This window comes from Heterocephalus glaber, unplaced genomic scaffold (assembly GCF_053883595.1).
Source record: "Heterocephalus glaber isolate CG9 unplaced genomic scaffold, H.glaber_assembly_v1.0 deba00001457, whole genome shotgun sequence".
Taxonomy (NCBI): domain Eukaryota; kingdom Metazoa; phylum Chordata; class Mammalia; order Rodentia; family Bathyergidae; genus Heterocephalus; species Heterocephalus glaber.
The window spans coordinates 5,529,060-5,550,993 of NW_028258305.1; the positions used below are offsets into that span (position 1 = coordinate 5,529,060).

Sequence of the window (21,934 nt, forward strand, 5' to 3'; positions counted from 1 at the left end):
AAGAGAACCAGCGGCTCCACAGCACCGCCTCCCACACTGGCCCTGCCCCGTCCGCCTCTCAGACCCCGCCCTCCCGCTAGTCCCCTCCCCTCCCTTCGAGTGTATGTCAGTGACCCAGAGGCGGTGTGAGGCGAAGGACCGTCGGGGGGCGCCGCAGCCGCCTCCGCCTCCGCCAGCAGGCACAGGATCCATAGCAGCCCCTCGGCGCGACCAGATTTGTCTCGAGCCCTCCTGGAGCGCACCACAAAACGGGCCCGCACTTCTCCCTCGGGCCGCGGCTCCTCAGTGTTCGGCTCCGCGGTCAACTTCGCCTTACGGGGCTCGGCCGGCTACCGCGGAAGGCGGCGACGGAACGCCGGCTGTCTGCTCGCGCTGCTGCTCGCGCACTCACACTTCGCCCCCACACTCGGCGTCTGCGGGGCCCGTGCTGGCGTTCTGGCCCCCAGCAATTGTCCGGTGAGTGCGGGCGGGAGGGGTCGCGGCAAGGCCGACGAGGGGTGCAGGGAAGATGGGCGCGCAACTTCCTCGGTGGCTTTCCGGGCCGGCCGGTCTCCCAGCCGGCCTGCGCGCCCCCGCGCCCCGCCGCGAGGGCAGGCGGCAGGGAGCGGAGTTTGCTGCGCCCGCATCCCGCGCCCTCGCGGGAGGAAGCGCCTTTGTCGGGAGCCGGCCAGGCGCACCCTCCCCCACCTCCCGCGCGGCGCGGCGTCGGACTCGGAGCCCCGCGTTCCGCCGGACGCGCTCCTGCTGCGGGAGGGAGCTCCGCTGGTGGCGGGAGGCCGAGCAAAATGAAAGAGAAACAAAGGGGGCAGTGGGTTTTTCTTTTGTTTGTGCGAATCTGATAACTTCTTTCTCCTTCCTTACGTAACGCAGACTTCCAAGTTAGTCATTCTTTTTATTGTTGTGATAATTGTCATCATCTCTGCGTGTCTCTCATATTTCCTTTCATCTTTAGATCTCAGAACATTTTAAAAACACTAATTAATTTCACCTCCGGGGCCCTAGCCGAGCAAGTTAATATGCCCGTTTCCGAAAGTGGGTAAACTAAGGTCTGGAAAGCTCTAATTGATGGATATGCTTGATCTACTTTGCCTGATCTGAGCATCTGAAAGCGTTTATGAGGTGTAACTCATTCTCCACTGCCTCGTGGAAAAGTTAAAGATGTTCATTTTACTTACTGGTTAACTGAAGTCTGAAAGAAGTCTGGGTAATTGTTAGGTAGTTGAAACGATTTTTCCTGCATAGTGTTTGCATATTAAAACCTCAAAAGACTTCCTGAAGAATGTTCAGAGTGGGTTAAATACTGCACTGTAAAATCATAAACTCACTTCACCATCTATTTTTTTTGGTACGTGGAAACCTCTTAGGCAAGAAGAGATCAGTGATAATGGGGAGAGATTTTTTTAAATGTCTATTTAAGAAATTTAGTACACATAAGAAAGGTATCTCGGTTTGAGCACCAACATTCTTTTCATTATTTAGTCATCAGTGTATCAACAAATATTATTGAGCATCTTATCCATGTTAAGTTGTACTAAGAACTGAAGTTTTGAGGGCATGAAAAGGTTGTTTTGGTTCAAAGGCTGTTTACTTTTTCTTACTCTGCAGAATGTTATTTTGTTTTGTTGCAGGTGATCTTTTGTTTCATTGACATTTTCTTCATTGAATATCACCAGAATTAAGGAGAGATGAGCTTATTCAGTTGGCAAATAGGAATTTAAATTTTTGACTTGTGGAGAAGGTACAGTTTTTGTTGAGCTTCTGTTCTTTATAGCTAACAGAAAATGCTCTCTCAATAATCAGATTTATATCTTTAAAAATATTGTCCTGATTGTATACGTGAATTTTATTTTTTATACATGCCAACAACTTCTGGAGTAAAATACTTAACTCTGAGAATTATATTTATTTTGGTAGTTTTTTTGGTAGCAAACAGGAAGTTAGCAAAAATTTAAATCAAGCATCATTTCTACAAGATCTTTCCTGAGAGGAATAATGATCAGAATTGTAGTAATAGTGGCTACTTTTTTCACTTTTTGAATTTAATTTTGTATGGAATGGTTGCATCAGAAAATGAAAGTGAGACATGTTAGTTATTTCTCCTCCCAACCCTCTTACTTATCCCCTTCTTGTAGTTTAAGAGACCTTGAGTTTAAAATTATTGGAAATTAGAACAGTTACGTTTGTGGAATTCTGTATGAACGGTAGTGAAATGATTCTAATGTTTCATTTAATAAGTTTAATGCTTTTAAAGAGGTATCTATGCTTAGTAGTATTTATTGACCTTAAAAAAATAAGCTGCAAATCTGCAGATTTTGGAGTTATCCGTGCCCTCTTTAAAACTGTCTTTTCGTCAGTTCCGAGCACTGCTCTCCCCCACCCCCATTGGCATTTAAGTAACCTAAGCAGTTGGGTTATGTTGAACTTTTTCTACAGTACTTACCAAACAGATTTGCCAGAGTCATGGTATGTAGTTTAGGGAAGCTGCTAGCACAGTCCTTGCTCAATCCCTAGAGTCCAGAGGCAGAAGTTAATGTTGATTGATGAAGTCTGACTTTGTAGATTTTATAGTTTCTTGGGTCTTCCTTAAAACAAATGACTGAAAAGTATGGGGTGAGAAACTGGGTTTGGTACTGCCAAATGGCAGTGAGGCAAATTTCTAGGGGACGCCTAAGAGTGTTTTCTCTTTGACTTAGTTTGGACTTCCTTTCAGATTGTCAGAATGTTGATTTTATTTTACATTTTGTCATTTCTGAATATGCCTAATCGTGATTGTCCTATAGCTTAGGTGGTAAAGACTATAATAATTCTGCTTTCTGAAACCTAATGTTTTCAGACAGTAGCTTTTGTAGCAAATAAAAATTTTAAGCCAAAAGATTCAGTATTGAAAGCTAGCTTTCTGACATATATACGATTTTACTGTGGAATATCAGTATAGCTGTATCCTAGCATTTCAGTCAGAAAGACTTATAGGGATTATTTTATTATATATATTTTAAGTGCATTAAACTTTCATGATGATTAGTATGTATATAATGGCACTGAGGTAGTTTTAAGAGTTTCTTTGGAAAAATTGTGTTATTCCAATAATATTTTTTAAGTGAAGAAACTGAAGCAGATTTTAAGAGCCAGTAGAGGAACTGAGTGTGTAGCTCAGTGGTAGAGGACTTGCCTACCATGTGTGAGACCCTGGAGTCATTCCCCAGCATCACTTTAAAAAAAAAAAAAAAAAAGGGAAAGAAAATAACCTGATGGAAAACTGATAAAAATAATTCTACAGTATCACAACGATTCCTGGCAGTATTTATAAATAAGGGACAAAATTCTAATAAACAATGAATAGTAAATTCCACTTAGCTCTTTCTTTTTATAGATTTTTAGCCATGTTTTCCAGATTACCTCTAAATACATTATACAGAAGTAAATAGAAGTCACTCTTTCAAGGTTTTTTCTTTGTTGAAGTTTGACTTCTGCTAGAGAAAAGTTTCCACTGACTAATTAGAACCTCAGGACAAGAAATACTGGTCACTGAAAGATTTGGATATGATTTCAAGTTCTGCCAGTACCTTTTTTCATGTTATCTTAAATAGATCACTCCTTTATTTTTTCCTTCAAATGTTGAAAATAATTGCCTAACATTACACTTAGTATATCTTAAGTAATTTTTGTTATTGAATGAATTTATAAATAATAGAATAAACAAGTCTTTTTCCATGGATGTCAAGGAATTAGATTTTTTTCCTTATTAATAGAAGTGATCAAAACAAACATCTTGAAACCTGTCTGTTAGCATAAGTACTTTCAGAAATAAGCTTTGAGAGAATCCATCAGGTGATTTGAGAGAAATTAACTGTAAATAATTTTGCAGTTATTTATTTAAAAATTTTGTACAAGACTTTTTTCTTATCATGGTAAATTCCATTTCTGAGAAATGGAGTTCTACGTAGTACTCCTGTCACTCTTGTAATACTTTTACACCTCAAAATACCATTTACAGAAAAAAGAGAATGTGTCACTGGTGCCTATAAATGGGAAAATCCTGACATCTGTCATCATCTGTGAGTTAATCTTGACCATTCATGTAGTTATTTTAAAAAATTAATTCAATACACATATAATTTACTTTTCAAAGCATTTGTTGCTGATTTTTATTTTATAATGAACCTCTTGGGATGTTACTAATTCTAGAAATATGTAGTATCCGCAGTTTCCCACCATGTTCTGCAGTTTTTCTCTCTTTTGGGAGGGGCTACAGTTTTGGGTTTTTTTCCTTAGCTGTCTAAAATAAGCTAAGAAATGTTTAAAACATACTTAACAAGAAATATAGTCAGTAATTTAATTTAAAGTAATTTAATAGAGACCTTTCAGATTTATTTTGGAGCTAGAAGTACACTTTTGAAGGTGGCTAAATCAGAGACAGTCAATAGGTATCACCTTGGGTACCAAATATGATTGCTTGGAGGTGGCTGCCTTAGAGTATTATGTTTAGAAAACTCACTGGGCATGGTGGCACATGCCTGTAATCCCAGCACTTGAGAGGCTGAGGCAGGAAGATCACTGCGAGTTGGAGGCCAGCCTGGGCTACATAGTGAGGTCAGGGCCAGCCCAAACTACATAGCGAGACCCTGTCTCAAAAGAAAAAATTTAAAAAGTGGAATTTCTAGTTCAGTATTAGAAGGAAGAAGGAGTGCTGGATTTGGAATTTTTTCTGTTGGACAGGGAATGGAATTCTGGCATAAATGCTAAATATTCATTCTGTAAGTATTGAATGCTTTTACATCTTAGGCATTGGTCTAGGTTCTGACATAACATAGGCAAAAATCTCTGCCTTGCTGGTGTTTACATTTTACTAGCAAGACCCAGACAATAAAATATTTTATTTTTCAAGAAAAAAAAATGACTTGGATTCCTAAAAAAAAAAAAAGCAAGAAATAAGAGAGGAAGATTTAAAAGAGATATAAAAGTCATAAGTACCAAATGTAATGTATAGACCTTAGATCCTGCTTTAAGGAAACGCAAAAGACATTTATGAAAAATTGGGGAAATTTGGACACTGGGTATTTAGTGAAAAGGAACTGTTAATTGTTTTAGATGTGATAATGTAATATTTTTAAGTCCTTACCTTGAGAAGATATGTAATAAAATATGAAGTAAAATATGATATGTGGATTTTTTACTTTAAAATAATTTGGAAGGGAGAACATCAATGAAACAAGAAAGACTTGCTGATATTGAAAGTTGTTGAAGGTATTTACTGTAGAAATACATGAAATTTCTTACATTCTGTCTACTTTTGTGTGTTTGAAAGTTTCCATAAAAACGTTTTGTACACACACAAGTAAAGCTGAGAAATAAAGGAAATTGTGAGTATGAGGTGGGTGGAGGATGACTACCCTGAAAAAAACCTCATTGGGCCAAGTGTAGTGGCACACACCTCTAATCCAAGCACTCAGAAGACTGAGACAGGAGGATCCCTTTGAGTTTGAGGCCAGCCTGGGCTATCTAGTGAGTTCAAGGCCAGTGTGAACTACATAGTTGAGACCCTGTCTCAAACAAAACAAAGTAAAACCTCATTGAGAAGAATACATACTTGGATAAAGACCTAAAGTTGGTGACAGAGCAAGCCATCTGGGTCCTGTTGGATTAAGACAGTTAGATAGGGGGAACAGCAAACACAATCGCTCTGAGATGGAAGTGTGCCTAGACTACAAAAAACTGCAAGACCAGAGTGGCTAGATCAGAGTGAGAGTAGCAGGTGATAAAATCAGATGGTAAAAGGAGGGTAGAAGAGAGTAGGTTGTATAAGGATTGTTTTAAAGTCAAAATATACATACCCTTACCTAAAATAAGTCTATTTTAGAATAGTCACTGTGGAACCTATGCCTGCACTTATTCAACCACGGTAACGTTACTCAAAATATTTTAGTTTTTGGGTTTTTTTAACCTTGCCTCCTAAATCAGTGTAAGAGCCACACATGAAAATAGCTTATTACTTTGTATTTGCCCCTTGTTTTTAAGGAAAAAGTGTGACATTATTAGCCACATGACCCTTCATCTTATTTATTAGATATGATTCAGAAAGGATTTTGACAGAAAGAAAATAGAAAATAACTTGAGGCTATTTCTAAAAGTCAGATCCACTCTGAGAAGTTACATTTTCTAAAAATCAGATCCACCCACCTACACTAAAAAGAAGTTTTAATAAGGTTCTGAACAATTGTAGCATCATTTGGAATAAGTATATCCTTTGAGAGTGACTAACATCAAAGGTGCTATACTCATTTGGATCTTACGTTTTGTCTAATACATTAAAACATACATATAAAACCATGTACAATTATTACAGATAAATTATTATTGCATTCAAAACTAAAGAGATGCCATTTTTATGTGTAGTAAAATTGTATAACATTCTGTTGCTATGGTATACAGTTGGGAAATTGAAAGACAAACACGTGATGTTAAGAGATGAATCTGGCTGTCAGATTTATTTATTTATGCTTCATTTCTCAGATCAATAGTTTCAAATTTTAAATCTTTATCAAAACTATGGGAAAAATTGAATCTCATCCAAATGTTTAAGTGCCAAAGAAAAACCTTCAACAACTTTGGATTTTTAGACTGTCTTCTACTTATAGGACAATATACATTTGCATTCCTAGTTTTACATGGTTATTATACTAGTTCATTCTTTATAGGATTTTCCAGTCTGAGAAACTAAACTTAATTTCAGTGATTTTCACTTTACTGACAATGATAGTAAAGAAAACCGTTCTTTTTCTAGTTATTTGTAATGATGGGAGAGCACAACTTTTTTATCTATAATTTTAACCAATAATATTTATAATTTAATGGAATTAAGTAGAATTTGGGAACTTTTATTATGTGTAGTGGTGACCACTAAGACTGTAAGTACATAACTATATAAGGAGTACTTTAACAAAGCCTCCTATTTTAAACATTTTTTAGTAAATTGTTACAAACCAAGTTCTTTAGTTCACTCAGAATTTTTATCCCTTTGGTCTATGCATCTGCATGTATGTATGTGTATATATAAATAGCCAGATCCACTTTTATATATTGCATATACTATCAGGATTTTGTGACTATACTGGATTATTTGATGTATTTTATGTATCAGACTATTAGGATAGAACACAGAGCCCATGTTTAGTTCCTGGGCTTTCCATTAACTGGCAGTCTAAAAAGCTGTTTTTGGTTCATCTGTAAAATAAAAGTGGTTTTCCATAAAGGACTTTGATATTCTATGATAACCATACTGAAGTGTGGCTTTATTTTAGAAATAGCTTTCAGTCTGTTTGTTGGTTCAGTGGTAGGATTATGAATCTCTTTCATTTTCATTTTTGTGGAATAAACAAATAACTTACGATGGAAGAGGGGATAGGGAGCAAGAAAAAAGGAAAGAAAAAAATTGATTCTCACAAAATAGTAAACATGGCCAGGAATAATTCTTGTAACCTGGATCTACTTTAAGCATCCATAACCATTAGAGCTAAGGATCAAATTTTTAAATTTGATTTAAAGAATAAAAATAATACAACTTTCATTTAAAGAAGTTTCTTTGCAAAAGGAACATCTTCATTATGTTGTTTTTAACATCATAATAATGGTACAATCTGTACTTAATTTGGGAAACAATAGTAAGATTAACAATAATTAAGACTTACATGATAATTCAGTCTGCTAATCTTTGTAGAGTTTTGGGTCAGTAGTTTCCAGGTACATTGCAAGATACTCATCATTCCATGTCCCTACCTCTCTCATCTTTATCTCTTTATTACTCTGCTACTACCTCAGCTGTAATTTTGCCCATTGTTTTTCGTATTGTCTTATAAAATGGATTTAGAATGACTTAACTGCCTTAACAAGTAACATATGAATGGTAAATACAACAACTTTCCTATTTGTGTGCCCTACCTACTTTTTAAACTTTCCTTGCTTTGTGTGTTTGTGTGTGTGTGTGTGTTTGGTTGTGTGTGTGTATTCTGGTGGAAATGGTGTACTCTTGTCAGGCAGACACTAAGAGACACTATTAGACCTACAGCCTATAGGAAGTAATATTTTTTTGAGGTTGCTAATGTAGGAAATAGTAGTATACTTACTGATTTGAAAGTGTAGTAAAAATTCTGAATCATCCAGGGACCTGTATTTCTCAGCTAGCAAAATGTGATAGAATTAGAAGCATAGTGGATTTCAAAAGTATTTTCATCTCTTAGTGTTCTTTTCCAAAAATTTGGAACAATTGGGAACTTCATCAGCACTATAATAATAGTTAATCATACATGACCTTAAGGGAAAACTGAGGGGGGTTTTCCTTAAATTCTTTTATTGGTACATATTAGGTATGCAATACATTTACATTGATCATTGGGAACTTGTACCTTCACATGATGTATCTTGATTCCTATTTTTTCCCCAATCCCCTGCCCTCCTTTCACCCCCTCCCCCCTCCCCTATTTACACAGACTTTGTTTCCATTTTTTTCTTTTCTCATATTTTTTTCCTTTCCCTTCTTTCTTTTCCCCTACCCCTCCTACTTCCCCTACCCCTTTGGACTTTTTCTTCCTGTTTCACATTATCAATTATTCATTTTAATCCTTATTTACACTTTCAATTTCTCACACCAGAGAAACTATACAGTATTTACATGTGTGTCCTATTTATTTCACTTAAGAGTATGGCCTCAATATGCATCCATTTAGCTATTAATGTCTCTAGTTTGTCATTCTTTATGGCTGAGTAGTACTCCATTTAAAAAAAACAAACCACATCTTTATCCAGTCTCCAGTTGATGGGCACTTGAGCTGTTTCCAAGCTTTAGCTATTACAAACTGTCACTGTAAACATGGGTGCACATATATCGCTGTGGCATAAGTCTTTTAATTCTTTTGGGAAGATACCCAGCAGAGGAATAGGGACCTCTAGTCCTAGTTCTTTGAGGTATCTCCATACTGATTTCCACAGTGGTTGCAGCAGTCTGCACTCCCACCAACAATGGAGAAGGGTTCCTTTCTCCCCACAATCCCGCCAACATTTGTTGTTGGTTGATTTCTTGATAGCAGCCCTTCTTTCTGGGGTGAGGTGGAATCTCAGTGTTGTTTTCATCTGCATCTCTCGAATGACCAATGATGTTGAACATTTTTTCATATGTTTATTTGCTTCTTTTACTTTTGTAAATAGTGGTAGCTTCTAATAGAAACCACAGCCCTATACGCAAACTTTAATGTATCAGAAAACTTTTTAAATGTACTTACTACTTCACTGTAATTTTCATTTAAAATAGGATGATGTAGTCTGTGAACTAATCCTATCAGGTCACCAAAGCAGTGATGATGAATTTTGAGGTGGGCTTTTAAACTGTTGAACATAGAGCAGATTTGTGGCTAATGATGCCACACATTTTAAGTTCATCAGACATTTTTCCAACAAAAAGAAAATCACATTTTGCTTAAGTATCCTGGTTGTATCTCTTTTAGAAATAGCATGTTGATTTATTTGCACGTAGTTTGGCTGTTAAATACCAGTATTTTAAAGCTTTATCTAGAATTTGCCTTCTAAAGCTGTCTTTAAAATAACTCCCAAAAAGGATTTGCTGGGTTTCATAACTGAGTAGGCTGTTAATGATTCAGTAAGCCCCCTCATTTTCCTCCTACCCCTTTGTATTGAAAGCTCCTTCATAGCATTTAGGTGACCCGAGTCATCATGGGTAAAACTCTGAAGAAGAATTGTCATATGGAAAAATTTATCATGAGGTAAAATTGGCAGGAAACAGTCTGAGTCAGAGATCATTTATTGATCACAATGATACAACCTAGAGGTTGTGGGCTTCACTTAAATCTTTCAATGTACTTACATGTATGTCTTTATTATAGGATTGCATAGTCTATAATTCCTTATAAAGCCTTTTATTCCTAGTTAAATTTTAATTGGTTTGACTTTTATTATCTATTACATGAAAAGAACATTTTAAAATTTAATACATGTATCAGGAGCTTTTTAAAATCGAATGAATGAAGTTAGAGGACCTAGAGTTCTGGTCCATTTATTCAGTTTCTGACTTCATGTATTTTACCTCTTTGGGAATCAGCTCATGCCAAATGAATGTAATGGCTCATCCCAAACCAACTTCAGACTTTTTTTTTTTTGGTACTGGGGATCAAACTCAGGTCCTTCTGCTTGCACAGCAGGCGGCAAAACCACTGAGCTAAATCCCCAGCCTTCAGACTCCTTTTTGATACAGCACTGTGAGAAACTATATAGTTGACATTCTAGATTAAATCTATTTGTCATCTCAGCCATGTAAGGTCTCTTGCAGCTCTGAAATTCCATGACTTTAAATAGTTTGCATATAAAAAATCTCTTTTCTTTGAGACTGCTGTGTCTTCACATTTGGGTGCAGGGTTGAAACTTACTGTATGAATTCTTTGTAGTTGGGGACATCATATTTTCATGTAGCAATGTTTAAAACAAAAAGTTGAACGTTCACAGGGACACTTTAAATTCCAAATGGAATGGAAACAAAATGGTTAGTGATAATATGATTTAACTTCACTCCAAGTTGTAAATGTTCAGTGGCATAAACCTCAGTTAGTGAAGTTCAAAGTGATGTGTTTGGAGTACATACCATAAAACAGAACAAATGCTAGACCCAGAGATAAGAGCTCTCAGTTCTTGCTCTGCAAAGTCTTTTAGCCTGGTTAGTGTCTTCATCTATATAATAATAATATCACTCCAGTGTTTCTTAAACATTAATATATGATATTAATTACCTAGGGGTCATATTAAAATGCATATTCTGATTCTGTAAATCTGGGTGAGGCTTGAGAGTCTTTATTTTCAGTAAGCTTCTACACAGGCTATTGCAGTTGGCCATGGACCACACTTGGAAAATACTGGGCAATTTCCAAGGCTCCTGGTTTAAAAGGATCCTTAACTCTACTTTCCCTCCAACTCTTATATCACCACTCAATGTGTTTGGAAGCCTCTTACACCTGTACTGAGCCCGTTTTCTAAGTCTAACAGCTCCTTAGTTTTGATGTTTTTCCCTCTTAACTTCAGATAAGGATTTTTCAAATTAAAGGTAAGGTAGTATAGTAGAAGGGGCCTTTGATTATAAGAAAACTAAATTCAGATTTCTCCCCCATTGGTTAGGAGCTTTGTTGACATGGGCAGTTGACTCAGTTTACTTAATGTGTTAAGACTTTGAACACTTTCCTAGCAATGCTGTTGAAAGGAATAAAGGTATTATATTCAGGTCTTAGAGCTGTGTCAAGTATAAAGTAGGTACTTAAAAATTGGGAGATATTTTTATCATTCTTACTGACATCCTGAATTGGTTTGGTCGAAAGAGAACAAAGTGAGGGGGAAAAACTGTACCCATGCAAGGACTTCTTATATGCTACACTTAACTTTTCAACTGCCTACTGAAAATAGTAATTCAAATTCTGAAAACTTACTTTACCATAGTCAAAAGACTTGCTTGTTTTTCTTCCCATATCTATTATACCTCTTTCAATCCTGATGAAGGCTAATGTTTTTTTCTGTACATGCCTATCAAGAACATGTCATTTCTGCCTTGATTTCTCAAGCACTGCTTTCCTTTATCCTCACTGCTACCATTTTAGGTCAACTCATCATCTTTCATGTAGGTTATTTTTATCTGATCTCCTTGCTTCTGGTCTTCACATGTTTCTCATACATCCTCCACATTGCTTTCAAAGTTAACTTTCCTAAAAATTCTTTTTTCAAAACCCATTATTCTTTAAATACCTACAGTGCCGCGCAGGCATTGGTTATATGGTGAAAGACCACAAGAAGACAGTTCTTTCTTAATGAAAATCACAAACTAGATATTAAAAGCTAATACACAAGTAAACACAAATAGACAAATAAATACAATTAATAAACAAAATACAGAACAAGGTGCTATGAGAACATAACAGGAGAGGACCTTGGTATATTGGGTGGTTAGAAAAAGCTTTCTGAGAAATTAACACTTGAGCTAACTCAGGAATAAGAAGGAGTCAGCTAGGTAAAGACCAGGTTAGAGTACAACATGACCAAAGACCTGGAAGGACAAGAGTATGTTGAATATATTTTAGATGTCAAATGACATGCTAATGGACAGAATAAGATATGGAAGATGAGGGAGAAGAAGGTATTAAGGAAGTTCAAGTTACTGATATGAGCAATTACTGTACTAACAGTGGGGCCATTTTTTGAAGCAGAAAGACCAGGAAAGGATATATTGTGAGCAGGCAATGGAGCCACTTAAAGGTTAAGTGGATTCTTAAAGGTTAAGAATCAAAAAATAAACCGAATTGTTAGTCCACCTCACTGTTGTTCCCCATTTTCTGTTAGAACTGTTCCAGATTGCATTTTGGCTTAAAATGTTTTTATGTAGTTTACCCAGCTGACCTCTCTAGCTTCTTCTCTCTCATCTTCCCTTCTTTACTGTTCTTAATAAGCGATAATGAAATTCCTAATTTTCTCAAAATAGTTTTAGACCTTTACATACGTTATTCCCTTTGCCTAGAATAACTGTCTCTGGCGGAGGCCTTTTCATTATTCAAACCCAATCTGAAATATTGTATAGAATCAGCTCTAAGTTTAGGGTAGGGCCTCTTCACTGAATGCCTGTATGATAGCACTTATCATATTGTTTTAGAATTTCTCTTTTAACATATCTGGATACACTTTACTAAACAGTGAGCTGTGTACATAGAGATAGATTTAAGCTTATCTTTGTGTTCCCAGGATCTAGAGAATATAGGAATTTCTCAGAAAATGAATGAGTGGATGTTGTTTTTGTAAAGACAGCCTAACCTACCCTTTCACTCTCTAAACTGAGATGAGTGGTCTTTGCTTCTATGGGACCCAAACACTATTTTTACATTATGTTGACAATTAATTGTCTTACGTAAGATTCTTAAGGACAGAGACCAAATCTTAGTTTTTCTTGTCTCCCTAGTGCCTAATACAGTGCTCAAATTGCATTTGGGAAAATTTCATTAGATCGTAGTTTCACAGTGGTATTTCTCACAATAATGTCCTTAGTGGATGGGTATTTATGAAGTATGGCAGTAAGGGGAAGGAAGATCCACTATCATTAACATATCTCAAATGCTTGCTTGCTATTCTTGATTTTTTAAAAGTGTATAATGATGCTAATTAAATATTAAAGTCACATTATTCTTTTGAAATAGCTATGGAGATTACTTACTACTATTTCCATGTTTCTAAGTCCAGTGACATTTATGCCAGCCTTTTTTTTAAGGTTCTCTTCTTCCTCCACACTCTTCCTGGGTGATTTCATCTGTATGTTGAAGATATCCAGGTTTGTATTTCCAGCCCATATCTTTCTCCAAGTTCGAGACTCCTATATATAACTCTGTCCATGGATGTCTCAAATGAACCTCAAACTCCTGTGTCTAGGAGTCTCAAAAGTGTCAGACTACAGAGCTTTTGAAGTAACCTATTACCTTCAGTAAAAATTAATTTCCAGCATTGTTCTCTCCAAAATTCTTTTCACCAGGAAATAGTTTCCATACAGTCATTTCTAAATAGTTGATAATAATTCAGGTAAATAGAAATGGACTGTCAGAAGAATTCTAGAAGTAAGTAGTAGTAGTTATTGAACTACTACAATGTGCAAGTTATTTGTCTCAACAGTCCTTTGAGGTAAAGTAATGTGAAGAGGGTGTAATTTCAAGTATAGGCTCTTAATTAAGACTTCTCAGGTTCCAGTTGCAGATGTCACCCCTACCACTTATTTATTAGTTTTGTGATCTCAGGCAGTTTACTAAACTGATCTAGGCCTCACTTTCTTCCTTTGTAAAATAGAGGTGATAATATTATTTATCTCCTAAGAACATTATTAGGAATTAGTAAAGCTCTTTGAAAAATACTTGACCCTTAAGATTAAGACTGCATATGTTAGTTGTTACTTATTATTATGTTAGGTTTACAGGTGAAGAGATTGAAGCTTAGTGAAGTTGATTTATCTCTACAGCTATTAAATGATGGTGCCAGTAGTCAGTCTGATGCCAGAATTCCCTCAACTATTCTATTTTACTTCATTTTAAATAATTATCTCATCCTCATATATATAGACTCCATATTAACAGTCTCATTGTGATCAGAAGACTATTGCAAATTCATAGTAGCACTCATCTGGTACTTAAGATTTAGACCTAAAATGTACATGTAAAGTCTTATTTCAGTGTGATCTGAAAAGCATAATATACATCCTAATTCCATTTCGTTCCATGTGCCTTGTTTCTCTCCCTTTGTTAGCAGTTAAGTCACTAAAATCCCTAGAAAATGGAAGTATTAATATTTTTGTAATGACTAGTTGTTTTGTCTTACTTAATTCTGTTAAACCTTTTGCTAAACAATTTCAAAATTGTCTGGGTGTTTGATAGCATGTCATAACCTCAGAGTACTAAAATCAGGCATTTTTATGATACGGTTAACTATCACCTCTTTGGAAATTTTGTTATGTTTTGCCTGTTGTTGTAAGCCCAAAACATTTTAATTTCCAAAGGAGTTATTTTCTGAATTTTAATTTTTATGAGCTGCTTTTTGAATAGAAACTTTGATTTTAATATTTTAATGTCTCTGTATTAAGTTCTGTATATAGGTGAATATACTTAATTTTATACTCTCTAGTCCCTAATGCTCATTTATGCCTGTAGCAAGAATAAAAAACATTTGGTTACTGTTTAAAGTTTCTACAGATGATTTGCTCTCCTCTCACCCCATCTTCCCATTAGTTGTTGTTATTTTCTTTTTTCTATTTTCAGTTTTTTATTCTTTTGAGGCAAATTTTTTCCCTTTGCATTAAGACAATATGAGACCACTGAAGATACTAAGTCTTTTTTATAGCCTTTGAACTTAAGGGAGGGGAGCCTTGAGAGGAGGGGAAACTTTGAAAAAAGCCAGAGTAATGTGAGAAAATACTGTTTTTGAAACTGAATTCTGTGACTGGTATATTTATTCTTGGGGAAGCAAACACACTTAAAATAGTTTTGTATCAGTTAAGATTCTTTTCTGTTGTAACAGAAAACTGAACTCAAAACAGGATTAAGGAGGAAAAAAAGATATGTATTGGTTTGTGTAAATTGGTCCAGAATACATTTAGCTTCAAGAATGGCTCCACCCAAGTCTGAAATAATGTTATCAAGATTCAATTTCTGTACCATTTTTTAGCACTGCTTCCTCAGTGTTGGCTTTATAATCTAGTCATAAGTGTGCAAAAGATAGTCCTACACTCTTAGCCCCTAAATCCTCAAGGTCATGATTGGCTGAAAAGAGGGACCATGTTTTTCTTTGAAGCTCTAGCAATTCTCATTACGTTCCACTGGCTCTGACTGCCCCACTCCCTAGTGGCCAGGGGAATCTGAAGCTCTGAGTTTTGAGACAGTGTATGCCCAGCCAAAAGTGAGAATGTAGTCAACTCCATCAGATAGATGTAAACTGCAAGTAAAAGAAGGTTTTCCTCCAAAAAGGAAACAAAGATACCTGTATACCAGAGGAGTGGTGGGCAGCAAAACATAGATGTCTGTAATGCTTGATAATACTTTTTCCATTTTAAAAATTAACGTTCAACTAGGAAAGACTCTTTAAAAAATACTATAAAGTCCTGTGTTTCATGGTAATTTGGAGTTTGTATGAATCTACTTCCAGATTACTATTTTAAAATAGTATATAAATGGGAATTGCTAAGACTTTACCTCTGAGGGCTTTGAAAATGTATCAAAATTTGGTGCTGCTTTAACAAATACAATATTATTTTTGTTAGCTATAGTAATCAAATTTGATGCTACTTAATTCTTTAATGTTTAAGCAGAATGATTTTGGGGGGGGGGCAAGAAATTAATAAGGACCACGAAAGCCAAGGTCCTCACCTAGGTTAGCGGCTTGACTAGAGTGAGATTAGGAGTAAGGGGTTCTAAGGAGCACTAACAGGCTTTATGTGCTAATTTCTGTAAATGGTTTTAGTCTGAAAATAAAAATTTGGTTCTTAACCAAAAAGAAAAATAAGATACTTATGGTGTGGCTACTTTTTCTTTTTCACATCAAAAAGTAAGAAATGAAGGGGCTGGGGATTTAGCTCAGTGGTGCTGCTGCCTGCCTCACAAGTGCAAGGTCCTGAGTTCGGTCCCCGGTACCAAAAAAAAAAAAAAAAGTAAGAAATGAAGTGGGAAATAATACAGTATAATCTCTAATATAATCATTTAGGTGGATCCTCCTATTTATGTTAATTTGTATATGAAAGAAAACATCCATCCCCAAAAGGGTTTAACATTGCATAGTCTCTAGGATTTTTTTCTTTTAAATTTCTTGACCCCATAGAAATATTTATGCTTTATCTACCAAATTAAAAAAAAAAAAAGTAATAAAATCTAATTTAACATTCTAAAAATATCTTCTTTTCTTTTTTCAGTATTAAGCACTGCAAAATGAGGGGGACATTTTTCTCGCTTAGAGGAGTGTGCAATTTTAATAGATGATAACACAGGGTCTACCTAGTTGTGATGTAAAACTAGACATAAGATGTATGAAAGAGTTGGAGATAAAATGTGGGAGCTCAAAAAAAGATTATACCCACTTCAGGGGATAAAGACTCCCTGATTGAAAATGCCGTATCAAGTAGGTATTGAAATATTATCAGAATGTTTTATAAATGAATAGTGATAGCATTAAAGTAGTACTTTGCTGAGCATTTATTATATATTATTTCATTGTTGTAAAAAATATCCAATATGTATGATATAGAAAGGGACAGCCATCTCACTTTAAATTTGGGTAAAAGTTGAGAATAATTTGCATTATGGCAGATCCAAAAGGCACAGGTAGTTTGAAATTTTTGAAAATCAAAATTAATGGAGTATATTGGGACATGTCAAATGAAGAGCTTTCTACTTCAGCTACCACAATAATTCTTTGTAATATATGACAGAATTGAGAATCATTTCTAACAAAAAATTATATTGCATCTCTCAGGTAATATGTATGAAAACTTACTAGTATGTACATTGCCTTAGAAGGTGATCGTTTAATCTTCTGTCACTTAAAGAAATTCTGTGACTCTGGATCAGCAACACTAGCAACTGTAGACTGTACTCTACATCTTCTAGAATTGGCATTGTATTTGTTGTTTATATAGGTCTTTTGTGTTTTACAGATAGAGAATGGTTCATATAAAGTAAACTTTCAAAGGTAACAGTGACTTTAACAGTCGTCTTGGAAAATTTATTGAAAAACATTTTTTTTCCTGGTACCCGGTATCGAATTCAGGACCTTGTGCTTGCCAGGCAGGTGTGGCACCACTGAGCTACATTCCCAGCCCTGAAGAATATTTTTAAAATTAGAAAGAACACAAGATAGTATATTCTGTGCGTTAAGAATTTCAGACTTCAGCAATGTTTTTTAAAAGATATTAAAAGCAATTAGATACAATCTATTTGAATATGGTTTTAATTGCAGTTTATTGGTTTATATGAAAAAAAAGTCTAGTTAGTTTAAATAAATGTCAAACTTTATGGTAGTCTCAGCCTAGTATTTTTTTCACCGAATGCCAGGGGTATTTTAAAATGCCTCTATTTATGTTCCTGTACAAAAGATTGTTCTGACTGTAAGTTTAAGTGATTTTCACAATTCATTGCTATCTAAAAATTTCCCTTGACTTCACATTTTGTTCTGAATGTCTTGGTTTCTTTCCTCCACCCACACAGTGTTGAAAGCAAGGGAAGCAAGAGTTGCACAATAATTCAGTGAATTTAAGAACCCTGGCTTTTTTTTCAAAACAAAATAACCTTTATTGTAAGATTATTTTTATTGATATCGAAAAAGGGAGGGCATTGGCCAGTGTTCAATAAATGTGTGAATAGCCTAATTGATTTCACTGGAATGAATAGGAAGCTTTGCTATTTGTCCTTGTAGATTCTTGGCTTGGTAAACAGTGTTGGTGAAAGGTTAAAAAAAAACTTACAGATCCATATATCAGTAATTTTAGGTCTGTGTCTCTTTCCTTCAACAAGAAAGAGCAATATAATAACTAGGCTTTTGTTTGTGTTATGAAAAGGAATCATGTTAACTTACAAAACCCAGTCCTTTGACAAATGTTTAATATATGAAAATATATATATATATTTTTGGTACCAGGGATCGAACTCAGGACCTTGCGCTTTCGAGACAGGCGCCGGAACCACTGAGCTAAATCCCCAGCCCAATAATATATGAAAATATTGAGATCCTTGCTGAGAATACTAAGTTGTATGTGATTTAAAGATATGTATAGAAATTTAAACATACTATCAAATACTGTACAATAAAATTCCAATAAAGGCAAGAAGGATAATTAGGACAAATAAAGAGATACCAAAAAAAAATGATAGGAGCAAAGTAAGAATTTTTTTTGAAACTCATTCTTGATGTCACATTAGTCCAACTCAGTCTTTATTTACTTTTAACTATTATTATATATTTAGTAAATCTCAAAAATTCTAGAGAAAAAACTTTTTTCATTTTATTAGCTCCTTCAAAATAGAAACATTTTACATTAATCTTTCAGTACTATATAGGACCCATAGTAGACATTTTGTGTTTGCTGAACTAACCTGAGTTTTAGAAATTTTAAGGTAAGGCAGTATTATTTTTCTGGGATTTAAATCTATATATAACTCTTCTTATGCCCCACTCTCCACCATTGTATCTCAGTTTTGATACAGATAGGGTTCTTATATTTGAGTATGAAGAAAAAAAATTTTTTTTTGGTACCTGGGATAGGTAGGACTCAAGACCTTGCACTTGCAAGGCAGGTGCAGTGCCACTGAGCTAAATCCCCTGCCCATTGATTGATACTTTTTATCTACCAGGTCATGGCCTGAGCTGAAATTACTTGAAGGGCAACTTGATGCAAGCGTTCCTTGTTTTCCAATATCTAGTCTCGAAGAATGATTTTAAATTATATGACTTCATATATAAATCTGTAATATAGATAAAGGTAAGAAATGGTTTGAAAAAAAGAAATAGAGAGCCCTGTTTTGATTTTTCAGACCTGGTCTTGCTATGTAGTTCAGGCTAGCCTTGAACTCTTGATTGTCCTGCTTCAGCCTCCGGAGTGTTGAGATTACAGGTGCCCTTCCACCACACCCAGTTTAGATAGCTCAGTTTACTGGTCAGCCCTAACAATGTGTTAGGGGGAAGTTAAATTGCAACTTTTCAGGTGTCAGCTGACCAGACAACCTAGATGTTCTATGCTAGTTCCAATTTCAAGTAGCCCTTTGACAACAAGGAAAAGAACTACAGTTCACAAATTGTAGTTGTTACAGACAGGTCCAGTTGGAAGTAGTGGATTGGGGGAAAGATTAAAATAACATTTTTCTTTCCTTTCCTTTTCCTTTTCCTTTCCTCTCCTTTCCTTTCCTTTTCCTTTCCTCTCCTCCCCTCCCCTCCCCTCCCCTCCCCTCCCCTTCCCTTCCCTTCCCTTCCCTTCCCTTCCCTTTTCTTTTCTATACCAGGGATCGAACTCAGGACCTTATGCTTGCCAGGCAGGCAGCAGCACCACTGAGCTAAATCCCTGGCCCAAAAATAACATCTAATTTTAATGCAGCAGAAGTTCCAGTTCAAGCCAAATTTGTCTGTACTAAAAACCAGATTCACTTGTCATTGATTGGACATTGTTGTGATGTTATGATCTATTAAAGCATAGTATACTAGTAAATTTTGTACAGAATCATTGCCTCTCTGGAAAGTTTTCAAATAAACTTAATGATGTTGAATTTGATAGATTTTGTGCTTTCTTTATTGCTTGTTTTATAACAGCCTGGACTTTTACATATTAATATGCTTTAATAGAATTTTTTTTCAGGTCTTGATAGTCTTATCATTGAAAGAGGGCAAGAATCAATAATTGTTACATTCTTTACACTGAACTGAATTTTTTCAAGCTAAGTTTTATAGTTTTAGTGTACAAATATTAATAGTTATGAATAGTTACTCTAGTTTTGTTTCAGACCACTCACCCCTATTCTTCATCTTTATAAGTAAACTCATGCTTCATCAAATTTGTTCAGGTTTTCAATACTTAAAAATGTGAAGACCAGGGCGGGGGATTTAATCTCAGTGGTTTCGCCACCTGCTGTGTAAGCACAAGAACCTGAGTTCGATCCCCGGTACCAAAAATAAAAATAAAATGTAAAGACTATATTCAGTATCAGAGATCTTCTGTCTGATCAGTTTTGGACTGGCTGGCTTTATGTAATTTAATAATCATTCTCTAGCTTTATAAATGGGTGCATATTAAGGCCATACTCTTAAGTGAAATAAATAGGACACACGTGTAAATACTGAATAGTTTCTCTAGTGTAAACAAGGGTTAAAATGATTAAAATGAATAATTGATAATTTGAAATAGGAAAAACGGTTCAAAGATGAAGAGGTGAAGGGAGGGGAAGGGAAAGGAAAGGAGGGTAAGGAAAAACTATGAGAAAAGAAAAAAAAATGGAAATGAAGTCTATGTAAATAGGGAAGGGCACACAGGTAATGGGGAAAAAATAAGAACCAAGATACATCATGTACAGGTACAAACACCCAATGATAAATGTAAACGAATTATATACCTAAAATGTACAAATAAAAGAACTTAAGAAAAAAAATCATTCTCTAGCTTTATATATAATTTATTTCTTTAACATACTTGCATCCAAGGGATGTCTGTGCAACTAGCTTAACTTGAGGAAAGAGCCACATTATTCTTAATCCATTTCACACTGAGAAAAAAAGGAAAGTTGGAATGCCATCCCCTACCTGGGGTGACAGGCTCTTTTCATTAGGGGGACTTTCTCCAATTAGGGAGAAATTGAACAGTAACATACACATGCTGAGGGAGCCCACACAAGCCTCCTATATTCATCAATACAGATTTTCATTAATAGGAATTACCAGGACATGTCAGGAGAATCAGTAACTAGAGACTCAAGAGTCAGGTTTTGTCTTTTGTGACTTTCAGTTTATAGCTTACATCATCCATTCTATTAGGGCATATGCCATATCTTTCTCTCTCCATCATTAGATTAACCTCTCATGAAATGTAACTCTTTGAGAGATAATTGCCCAAAAATCCCCAAAGTGAATTTTATGTGTGCTACACAGCCTATATTTTGGGTTAGACTATCCCAATATTCCACTTAAATTTAGCAAAATAACAGTTTACCAGTGTAATTTAGTAATAAACACAACATTTTAAATTTGATGTAACACATTATATATATATTTTTTTGTCCTCAGCACTGTTGTCATTCATCTGTCCCTGAAGAAAATGCTGAGTTAGTTTATGTAGTATAAAATGGTAGAAAAAACATATGGTTAAATTCAGATCTCAACTTTTGCCACTTAGTTTCTAAATGACCATAAGCAAATTATTTAGCCTAATTTCCTCATCTGTCATAGGACAGTTGTAAAGATTGAATTTAACATATGTGAAGTTCTTAGTACAGTACCTGCTATATACATTTGTTTTCTGAAACTTTATTTAAATGATTTTAATTAAGTGAATTTCAGTCTTAACCTGATTCTTTTTTTTTTTTTTTTTTTTTGGTTCGGGGGAATCGAACTTTGGTCCTTGCGCCTGTGCAGCAGGCGGTGAAAAAACTGAGCTAAATCCCCAGCCCTTTAACCTGATTCTTAAGGCCCACAATATCAGGTATTTTTACCTTTCCAGCTGCATCTCACTCAGTTATTAAAAACGTTTTCCAGTATTTGCTCATAGTCCTGGCACTTAGGAAGGCATGGTACTTGATTTCCACAAACTTAATCTTTGTTGGCCTCCTGACCAAGCCCTTCATTCCAAGGTACCTACTGACTTAGCCTTTCTTGAGCATGCAGTATGTACTCCACCCTGCACCACCTT

At 35.5% G+C, this 21,934-nt stretch overlaps 1 protein-coding gene across 1 annotated transcript in view; it reads left to right on the forward strand.

Moving 5' to 3' along the window:
* The first annotated feature begins 291 nt into the window (after positions 1 to 291).
* Peli1 (pellino E3 ubiquitin protein ligase 1) overlaps positions 292 to 21,934 on the forward strand; it is a 55,235-nt gene continuing 33,592 nt past the window's right edge. Inside the window, exon 1 of the mRNA XM_004849978.4 lies at positions 292 to 456. The gene's annotated coding sequence lies outside the window, so the exon portion shown is untranslated. The remainder of the gene's footprint in view (positions 457 to 21,934) is intronic.